This window comes from Pteropus medius, unplaced genomic scaffold (assembly GCF_902729225.1).
Source record: "Pteropus medius unplaced genomic scaffold, Ma_sr-lr_union100, whole genome shotgun sequence".
NCBI classification, from domain to species: Eukaryota; Metazoa; Chordata; class Mammalia; order Chiroptera; family Pteropodidae; genus Pteropus; species Pteropus medius.
The window spans coordinates 19,441,475-19,459,431 of record NW_024349519.1 but is presented as its reverse complement, the minus strand read 5'-3'; the positions used below and the strand labels follow the sequence as shown (position 1 = coordinate 19,459,431).

General features: G+C 33.2%; 2 pseudogenes; one reads left to right on the top strand and one right to left on the bottom strand.

Annotated features, from left to right (window-relative positions):
* Window positions 1–6,719: 6,719 nt before the first annotated feature.
* LOC120618657 (uncharacterized) lies at window positions 6,720–6,837 on the bottom strand (annotated as a pseudogene).
* Window positions 6,838–13,313: 6,476 nt separating this feature from the next.
* On the top strand, window positions 13,314–13,872 carry LOC120618607 (translationally-controlled tumor protein-like; annotated as a pseudogene).
* Window positions 13,873–17,957: the final 4,085 nt, after the last annotated feature.

Sequence of the window (17,957 nt, the reverse complement as noted above, 5' to 3'; positions counted from 1 at the left end):
CCCGCATCTCTCCTTCATTGAAGCTAAGCCTATCACTTTCCTCTTCTACCTCCTACTTCAGAAAAAGGAAGATGTAACCCTACCCAATCTTACCCAATAAATCCTACCTAATAGCTATGGGAAGTAGAAGGTTTATAGCCTTATGGAATATGGGAAGAACATGGGAGATAGAGGCTTTTAAAGCAAGCACTCTAACATACATTTCTCCCTTCTTTTCACTGGTCCAGAATCCCTGAGTATTGTGTAGTGTGAGTGTGCATATGTGATTTGATATGTGGTGATAAACATGAAAAGCAGAAAAGGGTTTTCATTTGGGTTCCTAATTTAGAATGCTAAAGGAAGACTGATCTGCACTTGGCCCCATGCTAAGTCAGGGTAGAGAGAACCAATATTTTTACTTTCCTTTCGCTCCCATGAGGAATAGAAGAGAATCCCAGTAATGTGGAAGTTCCATAAGGAGAAATAAAATTTAACTAAATTAAAAGCTAGTGTACCTAACATGAGGCTACTGTAGCAAGGGGCAAAATGACCCTGCCACAAAGGCCACATGTTGCCAGCCTAGACACAGTCTGGAAGAGGAAGGTTGCTGAAACTTAGAACTGATGCTTCTATAAAAGCCAAAGAAAGGCTAATAAAACAAGAAGTGCCAGTGTACTCAGATTCAAGAAAACAAGCTGCACATATATCAACTCATCTCAGAGGATAGCAATACAATTGTCCCAGAGATCAAACTAGAGATGACTCTCTACCACAAAGAAAACACAAGTCCAGAGAAAAGCTCAGGGGCAATACGGGGACTTAAGACTTTCTTCCCCTTTACGATGAGGCAACATAAAGCTCAAAGCATCTGAACACTTTCTTGAAGGCATTTATCTAAAAGAGACTACGTAAACTTGAAGAAAAGAGAAACAGAAGCTAAATTTAAAGGTATACTTTTGTCTCCAAACTCCATTAATAGTTAACCACAAGATGCATCTTGTTAAAACATGTCATTTATACAAAATAAAGAAGTCACATTTTCTTTAATGTGAGAAGTATATTCAAATTGTGCTCATAAATTTATTTTGTTTTACTACTAGATATGGTCATTTTCACTTGGCTGTGCTTTTATTTTTTTAATTATCTTTATTTTGAATTCAAAGTAGTCAAAAGAACTTCCCATTGAGTGGAGGGGTGGAGTGGGGAGGTAGATGCTACTTGCCAAGAGCCTACTATGTTCCAAGTTCTGTGCTGAGTACTTGAGATTCATGGCCTCATTTAATATTACCCATGACTAGATTAATACATCTTACTTCAGTGTTAATGATGAGGAAATGCATTACAAGATTTGTTGAGAATATGGGACTATAACCTTACCTAATGTTTACTTCTTTAATGGACACAATGCTCACGTGTGCATGTACACACATGCTCATGTGCACACACGCACACCCCTTTTTTTCCTCAGTAAAGAAACAATTCAGTTATACTGGGAGAAACTCATAAAATCTGTTCAGAAACATTTTTCTTTTACACCTTAGAGACATATACTCACTTTTGCTAGGGCTGGGGTCAAAAAAGATCAGTGCAAAAGTTTATTCTTAATATATGAATAGTTTTTTGCTTGTCGGGCAGAAAAGACACACAGAGTAGGAGAAAGAAGTAAGATCTGAAATATCAAAGGAAGCTTGGAGGCCTGCTAATTGTTTGGAAAGATTGGATCATCTATACAAAATAACAGTGGTGAGATATGCAGTTGGTGATTTGTCAGAGACAAATTATGAGTAACTCATGCTTTATGAAAAAGACTTCAGATTTCATCCCCAAAGATGGTGGAAAGTGACTGACACAGTGGCTTTTAAGCAGGAGCATGACATAATCAAAACTGCAAAAAAATAAAAAAAATTCCTCCGCTATCAATGTAGAGTTTATAATATAGAGAGAGCAGACTAAGAAGCAAAAGCTCTAGTTCAGAGACTTCTGCAAAAACTAGAGAGAAACATTGTCTATATGAAATAGTACAGTGGCAGGTAAAAGAAGAGATGGAATATATTTGAGAAATAAGAGAAAATCTCATCAGGAGGGAACTCAACTTGCTTTTTCTACTAAATTCTGTGGGGATATGGTGAGTGATTACTGCAAGAAAAACTATGGAAATAGTTTGTAAGCCCTGATTCCATGGTACTCCCTTGATTATGCTTGGACTCTCCTGAGACTGAGATTCTATGAATTTTTGTAGTCTTGGCTGTCATTTGAGCAATGGACCATAGAAAATAGGTCAAATAAAATCTTTAATTTCTTTATAAGATTAAATGTGTGTAAAGCCATAGTCAGGGCATTTGTTTTGTTTTGTTTTATTCTCTTATTTCTACAAATTAAAAAAAAGTCAATGCATGTTTTATAAATTTGAGGCATATATAATATATAAACATTATGCTTAGGCATATATACGTTAAAATATTTTATATTGCTAATTCTATTATTTTTTAAATTATTAAAAGAATATGTTTAGTTGACTTTATATTTAAATTCTTTGCAATTTATTTTGGACAGTTCTGTTTCTTAAACAATAATATTTATTAACAACTTCCTATGTATCAGGAATGATACTGCACATAGATTTTTCTCATTTAATCCTCACAACTACACAGTGAGGTAAGTGCTGTTATAGGAAAACTAAGACTCATGAAGTTGCTCTTAGGTCACATCACTTATAAGTGTTAATAAGAACAATTAAAATCTAAACAATTAGATTCTGAGCCCTCTGGTACGGGTGGGCTAATTTCCCTGGCAGTGACTGGGATATAGTAGTTGTTCAACAGATATCTGTTGAATTAATAAGCAAACAGATTTTGTTCATCTATAAGTAGATGTCAAACTTATGTTCATAGACCTAGAATATCTTCCCTAAGAACAATGGATAGACATAAGACAACATCATCAGAGAACTCACATGAGTAGTTTTGTAAAGGAAGCAAAGTATGATTCCAAAAAGAAAATGCATATGGCAAGGGTAATACTGGAGGCACCAAATTTCATGAAAGTATTGTTTCAATAATACAATAGGAACTTCAAAAAATGGCAAAAAGGATGAAGAAAAAAATGAAGTTTATACACATCAGAGAAAGAGAATTAACAGAAGTTAGTGAGTAATAGGATATTGTGGATTAAGAAGAGAAACGAGTCCATTTTTCACACAGTATTATGCAAAGGTATCTAAAATTCACAATTGCTTTCCTTTAGTGATATTTATGGGGTCATGACTCATGATTTTCATGATTCATAGAATTTGTTGCAATAATTTTGAAATTTACATATAAGGAGAGAAAATGTGATACTGAGAAACTACAGAGTGAGGAGAAGAAAAGGAGATATTGAAAAAGAAGATTTAGGACTTATATGTGTAACATTTGAATACTGATATCCTAATATTTTTCTTTTATGACCTATTTGAACACAACCAATAATGTGTTCTTTTCAAGTCAAGTAAACAAGTATTGCTTAAGAGTCTATTATTTTTATTCATCCATTAAAAAGGTGAATTTTAGGTGACAGGTGTTGTACCAAAAACTTAACCTATTTAGTTAATTATAATGAAATATACAAAATATATCTTCAATCATCAATAAATTTATATGAGCAGAAAAAAATCATGCAAACTCAAATTCTCTGTGAATCAAAAAGTGGAATGAAACGATATGGGTTATCGTTAAAAAAGACATGCCTCCAGAGGAAAGCAAAGTTTGGGTTGAATTTAGGTAGATATTGTGACTATTCTATACCGTGCCTTTTAGTCACTGCAAGGGATTACAAAAACAAGGAAAACTATGTCAACTTTAATATTACTTAGGGACTCTCTGAAGAACGTTTAAAACTCATTGTCAGAAAATCAGAAGAGAATATCTCAAAAAAGGAAATGGTATTTGTAAAAGAATCCTAATTGAAACCAACATGTTGGAAGTAGAAAGCCATACTGGGAAGTAGTGGAAGATGATCAGGGATAAATAAAATGGGACCATTTCATTGTGATATACTCTTGAGCATATCAGATTCTTGGAAAAACTCATCTCTATATAGTCCACACAATATGACATTGTTTGTTCTTTCTTTGAAATGAGACTTTGAAACAAAGTTGCTGTTATAAAAACATCAGTTCAAGTTCAAAAGTCTCAGAAAGCACTATGAAGCTTTATTTTAGTAATCCTTGAAGGAACAGACAGAAGCTTTACAGTGTATCAAATAGAAAGTCTTGGAACTTCTCTTTAGATAACCCTTCCTCTTCTCAGTCCCTCTTTATTCACTGACCCCTGCCCTCCTCCAGCTTCCCACACTGCACTTTGCTCATTCATTGGGGAGTAGGGGCATTATTAATACCTACCCCCTGATAAAAGCTTATACACCATTCACAGGTGCCTTCTTAATCTTTCCTTGGACTTCCAGAACCCCTGCTTCCATAATGAGCAACCCTTCTAGAATTCTGGTGAACAAAAATGTTCATCTTACTACATCATCCTCAGAGAAAAATATTTGCTCTTCCAACAAAACTATTTCACGATTCTAAGTGGAGAGAAAAAAAATAATTATACCAAGAAATTGCATGCACTCATAAATATATTGTTATTTGTTGCTGTTGTTTATGTATGTTTGTTTTACTCACACCCTGCTTTCTTCCCTACCAAGTTCTTCTGCATCGGGAGTTTATATTTTCTGTTGCCCTTGAGAATTCTATTGTCTTTATTAACCAGGTAAAGTCTATTAAAATTTGTTCTAGAAGACACTCATTGTTCTAGGAGTTAATGCCACTTCAGTTTCTTTTTACAAGTGTGTAGTTGACCCCATGATGTTCCTCCACAATGCAATTGCTACAAAGGCAAGGAAGACAACACGTTGGATGATTCAGCTATTGTCAACATGTTTGTCTCCTCCCCACCAATGCAAAACAATAGCAGCTGAGCACCTAGCCATCTGAGAGACATTATTTTTTCCCAGCCTTGCTGATGAAAGCAAATTAGAAGATGGAGTTTCCGCTCAAAGCCTTGAACAGTTTTAGTGTAGAAATCATGCTCCTCTTTACGTACTAAGACCTTGCTTGTTCTCTATGAACTTCAATAGAGGATGGTTTGGCTGTATCAAGTCCAGTTAGTGAAGTCCTTAAAATAATTAGGTCATACATTTTTTCAAATGTTTGTTTGAAAGTGTAATACTGATAAAATTTTTACACAATAAATCACTCAGCAAAAAATCTTCCAACAGATTTTCCTTATAGAATTATAATTAATAATGATTAATAAATGTGGAAGAAGTAAAGGAAGTAGAAAAATCACTGTTAGAATACCACAGCAATAATTGCTGCCTACAAGATCCACTAATGAACACTAACATTAGTAGGCAAAAATTTAAAGAGACAGATATTTGTAAAGTCTCAAAGTATTTCATCCAAAATATTTATTAATTGCTCTGATGATTTTAACATAAAGTTACATTTTTTTTCCCAAGAAGTGAAGCTTAATTCTTCTTTCCTTGAATGTGAGTTGGACTTAGGGATCACTCTATGCATCAAGTATGAAAGGGAAAAAAATAAACATACAGTGGAGAAATCTGTCCGACACTGTCTTAAACATGAGATCACTATTAACAGCATCAGTCATGAGACATAATGCTAGCATGCAACCCAAATTCAATGTAATAAGAAAAAAATAACATCTCTGTGGGGTTTTTCCTGCAGCCCCATAACCTCATTTGAATCATGACAAAACATCAAGCAAAACCGTATTAAAGGACATTCTACAGAATAACTAACTAGTACTTTTAAAAAGTACAAAAGACATGAAAAAAATAATTTCCTCCACAAGTATCTGTCATAGGTTAGGGAAGACTGAGATATGGCAATTAAATATAATGTGGAACCTTGGATTGGATCCTGGACATTAATGTAAAATTTGGCCAAACTGAACAATGTCTGCATTTTAATTATTGTACCAATGTTACTTTCTTAGTTTTGATAATTCAAGATATTACCATTATCATGATAATGCAAGATATTATCATTAGATAAAGCTGGGTGGTAGATAGATATATGGAGACTTTCTATACTAACAATGCAAGTCTTCCAAAAGTCTAAAAGTATTTCAAAATTAAAGTAAAAAGCAAAATTTAAATAAAAATATATGTGAAATTACTTGTTTCCCCAATTTTTTTTAAAAAAAAAGCTCAAAATGTCTTTTTCATGTCTAAAATTTCATATCCATAGGAGCTATCAAAAAATAACCTCTTTTTTCTCTTCATTCACTTTTCCTCATCTCATGACAATGCTTTCGACCATCTTTCTCTGGTCTCATTTTTTTCAGAATCTGTCAAAAAAAACAAAAACAAAACCAAACAAAACAATAACAACAAACACAAGCTGAATGGTTGACTTTCCCTGCCATGCAAAGTTCTCTGGGGCTGTTTAAACCTTGAGTCTTAAATTGAGTCTTGACTAATTTGTTCACAAATACTGATAAGTAAGGTCTTCCTGTGCTGGGAGTGGGAATAGGATGGAGGTGAGATTAGAATTATGTTCTCCTGTTCACCGTCTAAGTTTAGGATCCTCCCTGAAGGAATTTGGAACTCATAAAGTCACAATATCTGAGCTGTAATCCTTGCTCTTTTATGTGTGTGTGTGTGTGAGGCAACCCTTGGTTGACCTCACAGATGGCAAGGACCTTGTCAGTTTACAATCCCTTATTTTTTATTTTTTATGCTTACAGCACCTGGCCTTCCCAGGTGGTCTCCCATCCAAGTACTAAGCAGGCCCAAACCTGCTTAGCTTCCAAGATCAGACGGGATCAGGCTTGTTCAGGTGGCATGGTCGTAGACTCCTTGCTCTTTTTCTTATTGAGTCTGTAATCTCAGAATAATCATTTAACCTCTGTAGACTCAATCTTAAACTATAAAATTGTGATAATTGCCTCGCAGAACAATTGATGTCACATATTTGAACATCTCAAGTCTTCTACTTTTCCATCAGCACTCATCCTACCCAAACACTGATGATTTTATCTCTGAACCAGTTTCTAAACTGAATGATCTATACCTACACTAGCCATTATTTAATCCATTCCTCATCCTGTGACATAAGTAGTCTGTTCAAAACACAAATTTCATCATGCCATACTTCTAATTCAAACCCTCAAAGGCCTTCCATGGCTTGTGAGGTAAATGCAAAATTTCTTAAATGGCCCGAAGACCCTATAAGCTCAAACCCCTCTGTACTTCTCAAGGCCTGTCACATATTATATTCCTTCATGCCATCTTAACTCCAGCCACTGCATTCTTCTTTCAACTTTTCATACTCAGCATGCAACCTGCCAGCACTTCTTAACACTGCCCTCTCTCTGCCTGGATTGTTCTTCTTTTCTTCCAGTTACCTCCGATTTTGACTCTTCCCTCCATACCTCAGCCCAGGTCATTTCCTCAAGAAAGACCCCTCTCTTCTCTTTTATCATAGTATAAACATTTATACTGCTCTGTGCATCTGTTCTTTAACATGCAGTTCAGTAGAAATTGTACACATATTCGTGTGATTATTTGACTAATGTCTATAAATTATTCCATATGAAGTATATACCTAAGCTTTCTGAGAATAAGATCGTTTCTATTTTGGATTATTTAATGTTTACTAAACTGCTTGACACATGTCAGTGCTTAAAAAATATTTGTTAAATTAATTATTAATCAATATTTGCCATGTGTGGAATACTATGTAAATGTGCATATTATCACCATATCGTCAACCAAACAGTATCTTTGATATTTTAGAATTTAAGGAAAACTCAAGTTTAGAATGAAAACTCTGAAATTGTTGGAAGAAGGTCAGTTTAGTAAAAAAGATTAAAAATAAATTACAGTCAGTTCCCATCATTCTTGGAATTTGTGCTTTATACAGCTGCTGCAAACACTGATTTAGCAACTATTGAGTCATTGCTCCTAGAAGAGATAGAGGGTTAGGTTCCTGAGAGCCTCTGGTGACAGCATTTTCATCAACTGATCAATATGTAATCTTGTTTTATGTGTGTATTTTGTTTAAAGAAACTATATTTAATTTATATTGTTTATTCATTAACATTGAACTCATGGCCAACAGTAGTATAACTCATGCCTGAATCAAGCCTATCTATTGCACATATTTTCTGGGTAAGGTACATCACAGCCTACTTGCATTTAGGAACACTAGATAGCACTTTGCTTGGGGGCCATTTTAAATCCTAAATCACTACCCCCACCCAAAAAAAACCCACAAAAATGTGGCACTAAATAAACTGCAAAAGGGATACTTGTTTACAGCATGAGAGCTGAGCTTAGCTGAAATAAGAAGGCAGAATGTTACTTTGTGCAAACTCAGTTGGGACCATGACCTCCAGGCAACTCAAATTTCTCACTGCTCTTATGCATGTTTCTGAGTTACTATGCTGCTCCTATTGATTTTGGCTTTACAAATACATTTTAGCAAGTAGATAAATTCATAAACATGGAATCAGGGAAAAGTGAAGATAACCTGTCTATTGCTTCAAGTTGATTTAACATAATTTTTCTTAAGTTTCCTCCTAAAAATTTGAACTTGCCATGTAAACAGAAATTTTAAAAACTTTCTTTATCAGAAATAACCCAACTAATCAACTAATCTGAAAAACAATCTACTTTTTGAAATATGACTATTTCTGTTGAATTTCTACCTTTCATAACACAGAAACAAATAAAAGTATTGTCCTTAGAAAGTAAAATACATGAACAAAAGTATTATATTACTGCATATTCATAAAGTACACAATAATTTCTTAGGTACATCTGAAACATTTCTTTATAAAGTTTTTTATTTCATCTTTAGATTAGTTCCAAACATTAGATATTAAAAGAGTGACATATTTCCATATACACTTGCCTCTGCTAGAGTTGAACTCTGTGTCATTGATGCAGATATCAAGGATGGCTTCAGCAAAGGCACATCCACCAGCAACTCTGGGAGTAAAGGAGGAGATAGCGAAAAAACGCTTTCTTATTCTTAAACTGAAGTTGTGACAGATACTAACTAAAAAAAATGACTAAAAGTTTTGTAATTTTATATGCATACAAATAGTTTATATGTAATGTACATTTTATTATACATATATGCCTTATATGTGATATACGTAATACATATATTGTGCAATTTAAATGCTAATTCACTTAATTTAATACCATTATTCTATAATACTTTTTATGGTTTATAGTAGAATAGTCAATTTTTAAGACAAGAAACAACTACAAAATTTCCTCATGCAATTAAAAACATGACAGTTCAACACTTTTTTTTTCTAAAAAATGTACCTTTTCAACAGAGATTTCTGCAACAATAGTGGAGATAAAGAAACAAACAAAAAAAATTAGCAGGTTAACATACAGTTCTATTAAGAAATGCAACTTTGCATCAAAACTAAAATACATCATTTTTTTTTTGCAAAAAGCAATAATAACATTGTTTATTAGAGTGTGTTTGAGCGAGAACTGTGTGTATAACACTTGAAAAAAAAGACATTATAGCAGAAGTTATTATCACATATTTGGCATTTGAGAGCATCAGATCATAAATGCATGGGCAATAATACAATTGAAAGCATTAATTGTTTTACATTGTGCTTATGTTTACATTGCACTGATAGTACAGCTAATGACCTTACACAATTGGACGTCATCATGAGTTTGCCCAGAGAGGGGTAGAAACACTTTAAACATCCAAGCTAAGGTTGAATAATGTGTACTTTTACACTTTTAGTCTTTATTCTATTTGCACTACCTTTTCCTGACCTATACAATTTCTCTGGATCTTAGTGACTGTGGAAAGGAATTGATTTTACCAGGACTTCTAATACCAGGAGTCTTCTATTCATTTAAGTCAGTGTTTTATTTTACCTTCTTGGGGTGAGAGTTGGTGATTAGAGAAAAAATGAAGTTGAGAGAATAGGCAAAATTGTTTTGCATTTGTCTGTTGCTGTTGGAACTTCTAGGAATGATCTATGTCTTCTTACATTTGCATCTATCCTCCCCCACTGTGTACGTGCATGTGTGTGTATGTAGCAAGGAATCTCTATCTTTAATTCCATATTCCTTGCCATTTAAAATGATGAAAAAAAGTGAGAAATTTCTTTTTTTTTTTTTTTGAGAATTTTTTATACTGGTATCTGTTAGAATTCTTTTGTCATAAATTAAAGCTGAGATAAGTTCTAACTACAGTGTTTAGCAGACTGTGTATGCTGAATAAATGTTAATGAGGCAAATAATAATTTGAAGACAGCTAGTGAAATCTGTAACTACACATCTTCTCTGGCAGAGCATATCTAGCAAGGTGACTTTTCACACACTCAGATCCACCTGCCTCATCTGATATTAAAGAATAGCTGTCTAAATGAGAAGCCGAGTCTGCAAGTCAAAGCACTACATTTATATTGACTTTTTGATGTTTGTGAGTAGCTATGTTTTTATGTCTGCATTGTACACAGTACTACATGAAGATATACCAAAAAATTTTCACTTTTGCTCATTTAGATCATAGCTGAAACAGATATACAGGCAGTCTATTAAACATACTTAAAGTGATAAAAAATAACGGTATAGGAGTCACAGATCTGGAAAATTATAGAAGTCAAAACTCAATGAAATATATAAGTCAAAATCATGAACAAACTTACTTTTATAACAGAATTTTTTTTTAAAAAAAAGTTGTAAAATATAGATGTCACTGTGTGATGAGACAACCAAAGTGAATTTCAGACTTGTACACTTTATTCATGCAAAAAGTCAACAAGTAATGTTTTAGATGTGTTTGTGTCTAGTTAAATGCCTATTGATTAAAGATATTTCAGATCTCTGGCTGCAAATCAAATGTGATGAATATAATCAGTAATGGCTATGAGGATTGAATAGATAGGATCTCATCTGCTTACATGGGCAGAATCTTAGTCGTAAATTGAATTAGTTTCTTCTAGTGTGGAAACATTTTATTTTTGTTAAAATCAATATAATCCTAAGACTTGCATTTAAAATCTAACCCCATTATTCATATTGGATATTTGAAGATCATAGGAAAAAAACCATAAAAACATATGGAGAAAAAAAGCATTGCATAAGGCAAAAGAAAACAAAGAAACAGAGGTTAGGAGGGATTACATGGTGTGTGGTATCTGTGGAAGTGATTCAGAGACATTCTCAGTTTCTCAACTTGTATAGTTAATTGAGATGAACATAGTTAGAACTTCCCAAATAATTCATTGCTCTTCTCAAAGATACTGAGGGAATGACTCCCTTTCTCTAAGTCATCATTTTTAACTTAATAATTATCTCATATTCCTCTAATATCCCTCTCATCATTCCACTCAAGAAGTCATTGAATGTTCAGAATCAAAATACGAGGTGTCTAAATCTAGGATGTTGTCTTCACAGTGGAAAGTAGGAGTATAAAGTATACTGGTAACTGTCTTATTATCAAGTTATTTTTGTTACACATTAAAAAACAAGAAACAAAACAAAAGAAAAAAAATCTCTTGCCAACACTGACAGTTGATTCACCATAGTACAAGTCACCAAAGATTGTTGTAATGCTCTCTGTAGTAAATAACATGATAACTAAATGTTATTTACTACAAAACATATATATTCAGACATATATAACATGTTTATTGTATGTATGTTTGTTATATATATTGATACATACAACATATATTTCATAATAATATACTTTCATACCTGATCCTTCCTCTAGTTCATGAGTTTCCTGAGGACTTTGCCACTCCTTCTCAAACTCTAGCTCAGCATCTCATGCACAGAAGGTGCTCAGTAAATATTTGTTGAATGAATGAAAGTGATCAATGAAGTTCACATTTAAATTTACTATACATTTATTTAAAAAAAAAAACTTTGTCCATTAGTCTGTACTTTTCATTCAATTTAAGAACAAGAAATCAAAAATAGATCTTACAATGCCTTTTTCCAGCTATTTCATTAATATCAGCTTTAAAAAAATGCTCTTATATTTTCTTAAGCCTAACATTCTAAATTTTTATGCAATTTGGAAATTTGTTATTCAACTATGAAATCTTTTGAGTGCATTATTATTGAAAAGGCTATCAAATATTTACTGCATCTATAAATAAGAAAGTTGAATCTTCTTTATTCTTAACTGGTAATGAGCAAAATCACTGAACTAACAAAAAAAAACTTGAAAATTCAAATGTAGATATAAGATTGCATGTCATGATTACAGAATATTTATTAGAAATTAAAAAGTCATATTAGATAAAATCACAATTGCCCATATTTTATTATTCCACTGCTACATAACTCTGTGATTAGTGATGCTTGTCTCTCATTACTCTAAAAAAATATAGCAATGAGATTTGATTATAATAATACCTTAAGAAAATAAGGTTTCAAAACCTTTTAAAAATGAATAATCTGTTAGATTTTTCCAAAAAAGATTCAGTGATTCTTTGCTCCTAACTCAACTAATTTCATGTTGAGTGCCTTATACTGCACATATAGAACTAAAAACGTGCAAAATTGTTCAATTCTAGCAATAAAATTTTCAATTTTTAATGGGCTCTAAAGCCGTTTTTTACTTATGTAGATTAGGAAAAGCTTGAAAATATATAACTTTGAAGTTTTCTCACTTGGAAGCTAATACCTATCTGAATTTTTTGAAAAACAGTATTTAACTTAATACAATTATGACCTTTTTCTAGTAATTTGCAATATGTATTATTCCTTTAGGGGAATATCATCATGCATCCTGGTAAGATGAGATTTTCTATGTAAATGCTACCCTTTTAAGGTCAAAAGCTGTATTCAGTTAATGATGGCAAACTAAAAATGATCAGGTGTTTAATATAAGCAACAATGAAATCCAGAGGTTTGTGATAATCTTCTAATTTATTTTAAAGCAGTTATAGCTATTTTAATATATCTATATGTATGTATACTTATAAATATATCTATATAGATATATACATACAAATACATTAGTTTCTATAGAGCAGGGTACAATTATGTTATTATTTATAATTTCGATTTGACCCTTAATCTATATTAACAAAATTATCATGACCCTTTTAAAAGTTATTAGCATTATACATTTAATATTTTCCTTCAAGCATTAGGCATGTATCTCTTTTAACATCATTAAGCGTCTAAAGTTCACATTGAACCATACACCAATATGACATAAATAATCTCTGTAAAAATCACCCTCTAGGTACTCTATTAGAAAGTTATCTTTGGCTTTTCCTCCCGCTCTCCCTTCCCACCCTACTCCCTCCACCATTTACCCAGACCTCATCAGCCATGGTAAGATGTTCTCCAACATCTACAAGATCCTAGAGATTGTGGACAGGCAGCGCCTGGCAGTGAATGGAGGGGGAGATGGTCAATAGGACAGAGGGTAACATTGATGACTTGCTACTGGTGGAAATGCCTCCTCTGAAGGCCCTGAGGGCAAAGATATGGAAAGCAGAACAATCAGTGGTGTTGATATTGTCATGAACCATCATTTGCAGGAAACCCACTTCACAAAAGAAGCCTGCAAGAAATACATCAAAGATTACATGAAGTCAATCAAAGTGAAACTTGAAGAACAGAGACCAGAAAGGATAAAACCTTTTGTTGCAAAGGCTGCAAAACAAATCAGGCACATCTTTGCTAATTTCAAAAAAAATACCAGTTCTTTATTGATGAGAATATTAATCCAGCTGGTGTGGCTGTCCTGCTGGAATACCATGAGGCTGGTGTGACCCTATATATGTTCTTTTTTTTTTTAAGGATGGTTAAGAAATGGAAAAAATGTTAACAAATTTAGCCATTTGGATCTATCACCTGTTAGGATTATAACTCATACACACCAAGACTAGGACAAATGGGACTGATGTTAGCTTGAAAAAAATTTTAAAAAGCTCTTCATTTATTTTACCCTTGATTTATTTGGAGATAAGGCATTGTTTTTTAAGAAAAACATGTCATATAGATTATCTAAAAATAAAATGCATTTAAACTCATTTGAGAGAATACCTCTTAGTTTAATACATATTAAATCCATCTTGTGTAGTATTCCTGGAGAAGCTAGAGCCTAGCTGTAGACTATAACTATAAAGCATAAGACTGTCTTCAGATAACTTCTACGGTAAAAACTACTTCTGGGACTGGAATATAAAAACAAAGATCAAACGTCTTAATCCTGAGTTGAAATAAAGGGAAAGACCATGCTCACAGCAGAGCCAACATTTGAAGTGGATTCCTTAGACATCTTATTACCAACAAACAGAAGTAGTTAACCCTGGAAGAGAATACCAAAAGAATAAAAAGAGACTAATGCAGTTGGAAACAAGGTATTGTCTGAGCTTCTTTATCATATATCAAGTCAGGACCAAGTTCTAGAGAAATCTAGAGGTCTCTTGGAATTATGTAGTAAGCTTTTGTCAAATTGCCTGGAGAGAGTTAACAAACTGGCTCATCCTACCACCTTTTTTTTTTTTTTTTTTAATGTCTTTAAGGTGGTATTTCCATTTTTAAATGGTTGGGGAAAATTTCAAAATAGATTATGGGATATGAAACATGAAATCTAATTTTGTGTCCAGCTTTATTGGGACACTGCCATATTCATTTGTTTATGGATTGACTGGCTCCGATACTGCAAGAGCAGAGACGAGCGTGACAGATCTTTATGGCCTACGATCCTAAAATAATGTGCAGCCCTTTACAAAGAAGGAAAGAAAATCTTCTTTAAAAGAAAGATTTTGTTTTTTAAATAATTCTCTTTGCTTATAATCAAGGAATTTAGGGCATCCTTTATTCAGAATATTCCTCTTCTGTTGTTACCTTAGTTTAATAAGGTGGTGCGGTCTAAACAAAATAATAGCCTGCATATTATATTTACTCTGGGTAAAATCAGCTTTTCTAGGTGAAAAAAAAAATAAGAGTAAAAAGCACATAGAGGGAAAAATAGAACTTGTTCAGAACAAGTTTAAGAACAGCAGTTCCCTATAAAGCTGTCAAATATCACTTTATTCTGTAATTTCACGTAATTTTGACCCCTGTCACATGTTAATACAGCATGAAGAATAATGAATAAAAAATCAGGCTTAATAATAAATTAAAGGTATAACATAACATTGTTTTTTGCCACATTCCTTTGAAATATCTTAATATTGGGGTTAGCAGAACGTAGACAATTTCAATATGTGATATGTCTGTCCATATCTTGCTATTTAGTGCTGTGATTAAGAGACATTTGATTTTTAATTACACCATAGATGGCATGTTGAGTTTTGAGTTGGGGATAACTGAGATAACTCTGGACGTTAACTGTGATGTGGACCGTAATTTGTCTGCTAGGAAATCTTTTGACAGAGACTTTTAGCAGAAAGACATACTAGAGTTAAGGGAGGGGCAAGAGCTTAGTTGATAATCTCTACTATTTTAATGACTTATCTGGTTAAAATGCTTGCAATGCAAATAAGGTAAGTACAATTTGTTTAGTCCTGTGTTAACAGATCAATGCCGTGATATATTTCATTCTCTGTTCTTTCTTGTCTTCCCATTTTTCATCCTCTCACCAAATATGTACATACATACATAAAATTACTAACAATGATGGGTATTGCTAATTTCTTCATTTTCATTTCACTTTATAAAAGTTAGCCTTTGCCACACAATAGTATTTTATAGAGAGGAATAAAGTAACTTCTGTTTTAGGGAAATAAAGATAGAATTCTCTATTAGAAAGCACTTGAGCGGGGGTAGTTCCCCCTTTCTTTTCTCTGTAATTTTTCTCAGCCTGTAATACTCCACATGATCTCCTCTTCTAATCATTAATAAAAGTGGAATTATTAAATTAATGAGAATGACAAATGTTCTAGAATTATTCTTTAGAAAATGATAGTCACTTCAGTCTGCCAAATTAACCTGCAATCGGATAAAGTTTATCGAGAATATAGGGTGATGGCTTCTGATTTTTATTGGTCTGATAGTACTGGGCAAATTACTAAATAGTATTGGAAACACAGAGCTAGGTGAGACTGAGGTTGCTAGATTGTACAGACTACATTCACCTAAGCCACTCAAAACAAATAAAAACCTATGGCTTGTAGAACTTTTTTTTTTTTTTTTTAATGGAACTGATTGTAACAAGAACATTCTTCTTTCAAGCCTTCATGTTGTAAGGGTAATCTGTTGGGGATAGGTGGGATGGGAGTAAGCAGCCATTAAAAAGTGTGGCTATTACTTTTGTGAGTCACTGATTTCTCTAACACTTCTCAAGAAATGAATTTTTCACCCGAAGCTGACTGATACCATGTTGTAATGCACTGAAAAGATCCATCACCCTTTCAGTACCTTTTGCCATAGCCTGCAAAGAGATGCAGTGATTCTCTTGCCCACGAGCCACTGCCAAGCCAAACACTCTAGGCTGCAATGTAGATACAGGATACTCTAAGAAGCCTCAAAAAGTCTCAAAAGAGCCTCACAGTATCACAATATAGAAGAGCTAAAAATTTACATGCAAATTTAAACTTTTCCGTTGGGCTGCAGAAAGGGAGATGCAGACTTTTGCAAGGAGGGTCTCCTCTGTATATTTGCTTAGAACCTGACATATATCTTTCTCCCTGGTTTCTCCAAACTCTTTTTAGTCTGTCTCAAGCATATCCGTTGGGATCAGGGTGGGGGAACCACATCAACCTGTGTTTAAAAATTTTAATTTCCTCACAGGACATTTTTTACCCCTTGATTCCTTCCTGGGTTTTAAAATTTTCAGTTCTTCAAGATACAGTGAACATCTTTTCATGTTCTCCTTAGGAACTCTAGCTTAGTACAAAGAAAACATAAGGGTTAGCTAATTCCTGTTCAGTCCCTCACAAGTAAGTGTGAGTACCTGTGAAAATAAACCCATTCTTCCTCACAATAAGCACACATTTCCCTTGGAGAAAAAACATTATAATCTTCTAAGAAGTGAATTATTGTCTCCTCTTACTTTTTGTCAGCTTTAAGCCCCCTTCTCATTATTAGGGAGAGAAGTATTTGGCTCTCTTTTGCCCTTTCTGGGACTTGCTGCATTATTAGCAAGCAATGTTTGTCACTGTGATATCTAGGAACAAAGTTACCTGCTCTGATTAATTTGATTTTTAAAAATATTCTTTTAAAAGTGGAATACTAGAATTTCTTAAAAAATCATTTCTACCAGTAGCCATTGAGTAGTGTTAAGAGCCCAGGCACAGAGTCAAACTGGCTGAATTTGAACCCAGCGGCACTATTTACTCCATTGCTTTGCATAATCTATTTAATCTCTATAGGTTCATTTTCTTCTTTTGCTAAAAATATGATTTCACCTATATGAACAATTTAAAAGGTTTAATGAGTATCTATCTATCTATCTATCTATCTATCTATCTATATACATAATATACACAGATATATGTATGTAGGTCATTGTGGAATTGTTTCTTATTTTTTCTGAGCTATGCTTTGTTTATCTCTATGTAACTTGAAGAAAAGAAAAAGGTAAATTATATTTTATGATTCTTCTTAGCACTATGAAACATGCAAAATAATTGAAATATAATATCTAAAATATTAAAAGAAAATTTATATCCCTACTGAACTCTTTTAAAGATGTACTAATGGGACATTTTTTGCATACCAAAAAAAAAAAAAAAACTTTTTCCATTCTTTCAATCACACACAAGAATGCTCACTTTATCATCCTCAAAAGTTTTTATCATCCTCAGAAGTTTTTCATCTCTTTTCCCATATTCCCCTCAAAGTAACTTCTAACAGTAACTTTCTTTGCATTTCACTGATCCAATTCCTGTTCCTCCTTTTCTTCCATCCTTCCTAGTCTACACAATGAACAGTGCTGTGTTTATATGTTCTAATAATAAAGCAATCATTTTCTTTGATTTATTTTAGCTCTACTGACTTACCAA